The following is an 8,459-nucleotide window of genomic DNA, read 5'->3' as shown; positions in this document are numbered from 1 at the left end:
ACACACACACACACACACACACACACACACACACACACACACACACACACACACACACACACACACACACACACACACACACACACACACACACACACACGTGATATTAAGAAGTGAAATGCAATGAGAAACACACACACACACACACACACACACACACACACACACACACACCACACACACACACACACACACACACACACACACACACACACACACACACAGAGTTTGACCTCATCCATCCCGAGATATATATATATATTTTGTCAGAAATGAAGGGTTTAATCCAAAAATACTGGAACAATTTAGAAACAAAATTATACCTCGAGTTTAATAAAAGTTTAATAAATGAAGTTTAACTCCACAAAAGTGTTAGTATTTACAGTACTATTTTCTAATCAAAAGTCTCTGGCTAATAACTTCAATATTTTTCAATTGGTTGTTGATGATATCTGGTTGTTGATATCTCTTTAAACTTTAAAGAGCATGGGGCAGGTTAGAGACCCCAATCAGTCAATGTGTAGGTGAATTATGGAGGAACTCGATTTTCACATTAAGACACTACAGTGACTTCTGGGGTCGTTTTACTTTTTGAGCTTTTATTTTGACATCTTGGATCCCAAAACTCACTAAATTAGGCTAATGTCTTACACTCAAAAAACTTCTGAAAAAGGAAGGTGTTTTTCTCCATATTTTTTTTCAAACTTTTTTTTTTTTTTTTTTTAATGATGCATTAACTTTTCAAATGGACATAGGGACAAGGTTAAGTATACATTTAGCAAAGGAATTACCCTGCTCCATGCTCTTTAAAGAGATATCAACAACCAGATCAACAACGGTCTGTGTGTGTTACATTCTTTAAGTTTAAAGAATGTAACACACACAGACAGACGGACAGACGGACGGACGGACGGACGGACGGACAGACAGACAGAGACGATAGATAGATAGATAGATAGATAGATAGATAGATAGATAGATAGATAGATAGATAGATACATAGATACATAGGTAGATAGATAGATAGATAGATAGATAGATAGATTAGATAGATACATAGATACATAGGTAGATAGATAGATAGATAGATAGATAGATAGATAGATTAGATAGATAGATAGATAGATAGATAGATAGATAGATAGATAGATAGATAGATTAGATAGATAGATAGATAGATAGATAGATCAAGCGCCTATACTAAAATGTCCAGTGTGGAATCTGAAAGTCCTAAATGTCAGACATGATGGGATGCTTTTTACAGAGCAGAGGAAAATAGTTTGACAGCTGATGTCTTATCACATTGACCTGAAATCCATTTTTTTAACCAGACTTCTCTGTAAGTCAACCTCATTTAGCACCTTCCAAATCTCTCTCTCTCTCTCTCTCTCTCGCTCTCTCTCTCTCTCTCTCTCTCTGCTTGGATGTTCATTACAAACTGAAGCAAGCTGCATGGAGATTTGTTGAGAGAGTCGTAAGGCTTTCATTCATTTGTTTTGTCTTTGAGGTGCCTTTTTTTGATAGTCTAGCCTACCGAGGTGTGAAACATTCCCCAGTGTCAGGTACTACAGTGTTTTTATCTTGTTGCAGTGTTCAAGATAGTCTACTTTGCTATCAATAATAGACACACGGCATTAATTACAAAAGGCAATTCAAATGATTCTTACTTTCTCTCAGAGATGATAGAAGCCATGTGTTAGTTTGCTCTGTCAGTTAGAAATGATATTAAAAAAAAAAGCTCTTTCTAATAAACATTTGACCATTAATTTCTTCCTATCAAGCTGTGGAGCCATAATAGTGATGATGTCTAGACGAGAGTGAATCCAACACACCCAGCAAGGCTTGTTGCCGTGGAAACAAGGGCACGTTGAGAAGCCAAGATCTAATCATCCTGTGTGAGGTGGCAAGGGGCGGGGAGGCGACCGGCCGAGGGTTAGAGCATGAAGGTGTGTGTGTGTGTGTGTGTGTGTGTGTGTGTGTGTGTGTGTGTGTGTGTGTGTGTTTGTGTGTGTGTTTGTTTGTGTTTGTTTGTGTGTGTGTGTGTGTGTGTGTGTGTGTGTGTTGTGTGAGCGACCTCGATGCATGCTTGCGTCGGAGGGTAGGGACTCTGGTGTTTGAAGAGGAGCAGCGCCGGTGAGTTGATTTCTTATACCGTTTTCTCACCTTCCCCTCTCCCTCTCTACTCCAAAGCTCCCAACGCTCCCATCACGATGAACAAGCTCTGCAGGAGACTCCAACTCAATAAAACAACATCTTTATTACCTTTCGTGTTGAGTGTTGCATCACTACTCTTGGTGTGTTAGTGGAGTGTTGTGGGTGGAAAACTATTCAATGTGCTGATATGTGAAAGGTGAGACCCAGGAGGAAAGACTTTGCAGGTGCTGCTCATGTTATCTACACCCCTTTATACTGTCCACTGCCTGCTGAGTGCTGCTCTGACCCATCCAGCAGTTACCCCCCACTACACACACTTCATCCCGTGTGTGTATACCGTGTCACTTTAACTACATGGGCATAAAAACTGCTGCACAAACGTAAAAAATTTCCTGAGGCCCGCCATTGTTCATGATAAATATATGTGTTTTGATAGCCTACATAAAATGTCCCCTCCCAATGCCATTTGTCAAGCACTCAACCCTGCTGTGAGTGCTGAAAGTGACAACCTTTCCCCATTGTCACCTGCATCTCGTTTCATTTCCGAGAAGTTGAGCTAAACAAAAAGCAACACATTTCAGAGCCACATTCACAATTCAGAGTAAGTAGGGTCGCCTAGTTGATGTTGACATACTTCATTTAACAAGACATGAATATTTCAGCAACCTCACAAAAGAATAACAATGTCTTTACTTGTGATTAATTCATGTCGAGACCAGTGGCTTCTTCAGCCTCAGAGAGCCGGCCTTGATTTATAGTCAAACATGTAGAAAATTGGTCAATCTTTCACTGACTTCCAAGTACATAGCAGGGATGCAAAGTCATGGATAGAGAAAAACGTGACAGATACCCAGGGGCAGACAACATAAAACCACTAAGAAATCCTCCTACTTTGGGGTGAAAAAGGTGACTGTCACCTAAAGGTGACGACTAGTTTGCATCTCTGACATAGGCATTTCAGTTTCTTTGGTTAACATTTCATAAAAACAGTCTGCTAGTGGAAAATGATTTGCTGAATGAAAAGATATTCAGTAAAATATATATATGTAACCGGAGGGTCTCGTACTAGAAAAAAGCAGGACTATAAATTACTTGTAGGAATAATACATTTTAAACTCCTTAGTCTGTTTCACCTTCAATGTTATAGGTTTTGATTCATGAAATTCAATTTGAGATCCAGGCGGAGAAATTGTTGTGAGGAAATGCAGATGGGTTTTTCGACCTTAAAGAAGGCCGAAATGTCTGCATGTTTTTTTCCTCTTCGCTGTATTGAAATAATTTAAAGACATTAAATTAAATAGGATGTTGCACTGCATGGTTCTACACATCAAACGTCTCCCATAACCAGGTTGGAATGCTAATGCTTCTCCCAATTTTCAAAATGACATTTTGCTGCAAGTAATAGCAGCCTTTAAACTGTATCAGATAATTAAAGACCTGTGAATAGGCTTGCACTGACCAATCTATTCCTCATTAACATTTACTGAAAACAAATGTTGGAACATCTTCCAGCACACAGAAAATATGTTTGCTTCTGCCTTATGATTCAAGTGTAACATCATGAATTGAACCCTTATCACGATAGAGATGTCACAGCTCGGGAAACAATGGGGGGATGTTTTGAGACTGGAAATCTAATCTCTTGGTACTTGGGCATGGAATTGCAACCACGGGATCTCCTAAATGCCTAGTGATAGTGATCCCGTCTTGTTGCTATGGTGACACTTTTTATAAACCAATCGTGTAGCCTTCTTATCGACCATGATTTCTTGTGTAGGTCTTGACCCATTATAAATTCATGAGGAAGCTACGTCTTCTTGCTCACACACACACGTACTATTGGTCGACGAAGTCATGTGTTCTCTTGCTATCACAAAAGATAATGCAGCTGATTATAGAAAGACAATAAATAGGCTCTCACTGCTTTCCCTTCTGCATACTGTACGTAACCAGAGGGGATTTGGCTTGATAACCTGCTCCCCTTAGGCTATCACCTGTTTCCATCACCAAATAGAGCAATATAAATATAAACCATAGAGGGGTATACGTATATTTGATGTGATAACAAAGAAGAACAGCCGTGTCTGACATTATTTGTTTCCCTCTCAGAGCAAAGAGAATTAAAAATCTGCTCCAGGCTGCATACCCACCCAGAGAAATGCATTTGCAGTTTGGTACTGTAGTAACCTGAGACAATGAACTTCTTTACAGAACATTCTCTTCAGGTAATACAGAGGCAATGTCTCAAAGAAAACGGGAGGTGAATTTATTTTTCAATCTCAACCACACACACAGAAAGTAGATCTTTAAAGAAAAGACCATAAAAGGCAACATTGATTCTATTCTTTTGTGGAAAGTACCTGACTATAAAACAACGTAATCAACCAGCTCAGTGGCCTTGTGGTCTGAGGGTCCGCCCTGAGACTGGGAGGTTGTGAGTTCGATCCCTGGCCGAGTCATACCAAAGACTATAAAAATGGGACCCATTTGCCTCCCTGCTTGGCACTCAGCATCAAAAGGGTTGGAATTGGGGGGTTAGATCACCATATGATTCCCAAGCGCGGTGCTGCTGCCGCTCACCGCTCCCCCAGGGGATGGGTCAAATGCGGAGAACAAATTTCACACGTTGTGTGACAATCAGTGGGACTTTACCTTTTACTTTAATAAGAACTTTAGGGTTTTTAGATTCAGGTAGGCGAGAATGTGAAGCCCCCTCCAAGCCTAAGATTTCAACTGGCAAACTGTTAGGTACGTGGTTAATTTCTCTTATCAAAACTTCAGGGGGCATTACTGGCATCACAGTTTATCTCTATGTGAAAATGTCAGTCCTGACATTTCATGTGAACCATGAAAGATGAGTTTGAACTGGTAAAAAGGTTGACTTCATCCTGACTTTATGTACGGGAAGAAGCCTTGCAGTGTCCAGCCTATAGGTCTGTCATTCTACCCTACCCTATAAAAATGACCTGCAATCAAAAACAACCTGCAGATTTGAATAACTCTGTAAGCGAGCAAACACCTAAACAAAGGTCAAAGGTCAGTCTGTGACTTGTGCAGCAAAACTGGTGAAGAACAGTGAGTGGCATGGATGGATGGAGGGCTAAAAGCCTTGCTTGTAACTGTAAGACATTCCAATAAACAGTTAAGTGGTACACTGCAAATTATGTCCTTTCTTAACAAGTCATTTATTGGGTCGGAAAAGCTGGGTTTCCTTACAAAACGAAAATGAGATGGTGCTCTTCTGCGGAGAAAATAATGTATATACGAGGGACCTGCCCCCTTGCGATGCGGAGGGATTCGACTCTCTGACCCAATCAAAGATTGACGTAGTGATATAGGCCTTTTGTATAGGGCAGCAGGATGCTCACCTCACTCCTATCATTCATAAAACCTGTGTTATATTCATAACCTTAAGTTTTTTAATAAATGACTTTGAAGGCTTTGAGCAAAAACGGGCAGAATATGATTTGAGGCGCCCTATTGTCCATCTACTTTATAGGCCTAGACATGACAAACAAGAGAACCCAAGTAGACAGACTGAAAATATCCTTGAGTAAATCTCCTGCATACTGAGCAGGAAAAATCATAGATTTCATTAAAAATGCACTGCCTTCTCTTTGCCTCATATTGATTTTGCAATGCACTTAGTTTACCAGCTCGGCCACACCAACAGGCAATGCCCTGTTCTATCTAATTATTATAGGGAACATGGGATCGTCAAGTCTGCACAAAGGCAGGATTAGTTGTGGCAGGCCGCCCCCACGGAGCTTTTTGTAATAACAGTCACAGCGAAGGTCAGTCTTTGTGTACTGCCTGACTTCTTAAAGGACTACAAACTGAATCATGTATCGATTACACTATTAAAATGGATTTTCTCCAAATATACTGCACTACCCTGTGCTGAGGCCCCGTAACGCTCTCTGCTGGGGTACTTGGCCCTAAGATCATTACTAATAATATTTCCCATGTAATCACCAGGAAACCATTATTGAATACCATTTTCGTATTGGCGGCAGAGTAAAATTGTAATTAGGGACATCATTTCCAGGTTAGAAATTACTGTTTGATGCAGTGTCTGGGCACCGGTCTTTACTGCCTCTTTTGGGATGCGGCATAACATAAATAACTCTACAATGACAATTGCTGGAATAGAGAGCGTGTTTGAGAGAAGGGCTTGCTTCTGTCTATCAAACACTTTATCGAGCGGGCGGTGGATGTATTTGGTGAATAATTTATAATGGTTTATTGATAAAAACGACTTGCCTCCAGTGGAGCGCCTAAACATGTGCAGGGCAGCTACAGAGATGCACAGACCGTGACACCCATTCCTACATCAAAAAGCAAATTAATTCCCTGCATGTTAATGTGTAGCGATGTACAGTCAAGTCAATGAATTCATCACTCGGAGAGAACATCATTATGGAGAGAAAATATTGAACTCTCTAAAGAGCTGACTAAATATATGATAAAGAATTCATATCTGTATAATTTGATGCATGTCCCTCTTCACTGTCCAGAATGTCTTCATCTGTTGGAATGGGTGGCTGCTCTATGAACACTGGCATCGATGCAACATTGTGGTCCCTCTGTGAGAATAAATGTAATCAATCTCTCAAATAAACACATTAAAAATCAAATCACATCACCAGTAATAACTCACTACTACAACTACTACTAACCCAAACCTTAAATAATGTTACATAACCTACCCTTAGCAAGGTCTACTATGGCAAGTTGACATCCTCAACAAAGGATTAGTCCTGCTGAGAATGAAGAGGTCCCACAAACAACATGCAAAACCCAAATCAACAATCTGACATTGTTAAGTAACATCAGGAAACCAGAGAATTCTACTTTTCTACCTAATATTCTACCTGTTTGCAAAATGCTTCACAAGCCATTTGAATGGCAGAGAAATGTGGGAAAACAATATTCCAATATGCAAGTGCACTGAAAGATTTGTCATATTATAGAAGAAGTACAGGTCATCAGCTGGCCTATAAAGGCCAACGACATTTCAGATGTGCAGTTCAACAAGTACCAAATGAAAATACTACAGTCTATCAGCACCTTCCCCTCTGGCAATCATACAAACATCTGATAGCTAACCACAAGACACCTAAATGGTTGACCATTGAGGGTATTTGTGCCATATAGAAACTGTATTAAAAGAGGCAGAACTGTTTGATGACATTTGATGGTGTGGCCACCTGCCCCTATAGATCAATACAATCATGTAACTTCTTGGCAAGAAGGCACAGCATATCACAGCTTTCTTTTTCATTTCGTCCCTGTCCACTCCATAACAAAGTCGCCAGCATAAGTCAGCCATGACATTCTCTTCAATTATGTGACACTGGCGAAGAAAGGAAGTTGATGGATTGGTGTCAAAGCTCTGGGGAGGAAGGAGCTGCAGGCAGCAACCATTGGCTGCCCATCTGTCAACAATCTCAATTAACCACTGTTCAGATAGAGGTAGAGTACAGCCCTCTTTCATGTTCTGCTGGGGAAAAAAAGAAAAGAAAGGAGTATCTATCACAATGGTGAGGGGGATCTCATTTTTACAATGAGGAAACTAGATTTGTATCCAAGTCAGTTGGATTGGTCCATCCATCAGGAGGGGGGGTGAGTCAAATTGAAATCTGACATTTAGAGCCTCAACGCCTTTGCTCACTGGCACCGATATGAACTACAGCAAGTGACACATTGTTTGTATCAGGCCTGTCCCTGGGGTGAAGCCTCTGATCATGTTTAGGGTTGAAATACACACTCTTGACATTTTCTGAAAGGTCAGTTTTTGTGTTCATTAATGCTCCATTTTGACATACAGACCACAGCGGAGACGAGGATTATTGTCATAATCTGGGGTTATGCCAAATCACGATGAATGCTCCGTCATGTGTGTACTCTCCATATCGAGACAGTCAGAGCTTGGTCAGGCCGTCTGCTAAATATGTGTCCCCTTGGATAAAGCTTCAGTTCTTTTGTACTTTAACCTAGCTCTGCACAAATTCTCACAGTTGACTCAATAGGCAAATAAACGTGTTGCAACTGTGTCCTCCCTGCAATGTCTGCAAAAACAGTAGCAGTTCATAGCATCACAATACATACATGCAGAATTCAACTCTTTTGATCACTCTCCTTGTGTGAGAAGAATGATCTCTGACGAGAGGGGGAAAGTCCAGGGTTATTTTGGTTCAGGGTGCGTCCCTTTACTGTATGACTGGATTATGAAATGTATCTTTAATTCATATAATGTCTAGTCTGCACCAAACAAATTAGTGGCTTGGATCCGGAGCCAATAA

Source organism: Poromitra crassiceps, assembly GCF_964638095.1.
Source record: "Poromitra crassiceps genome assembly, chromosome: 15".
NCBI classification, from domain to species: Eukaryota; Metazoa; Chordata; class Actinopteri; order Beryciformes; family Melamphaidae; genus Poromitra; species Poromitra crassiceps.
This window is presented reverse-complemented; position numbering follows the sequence as displayed.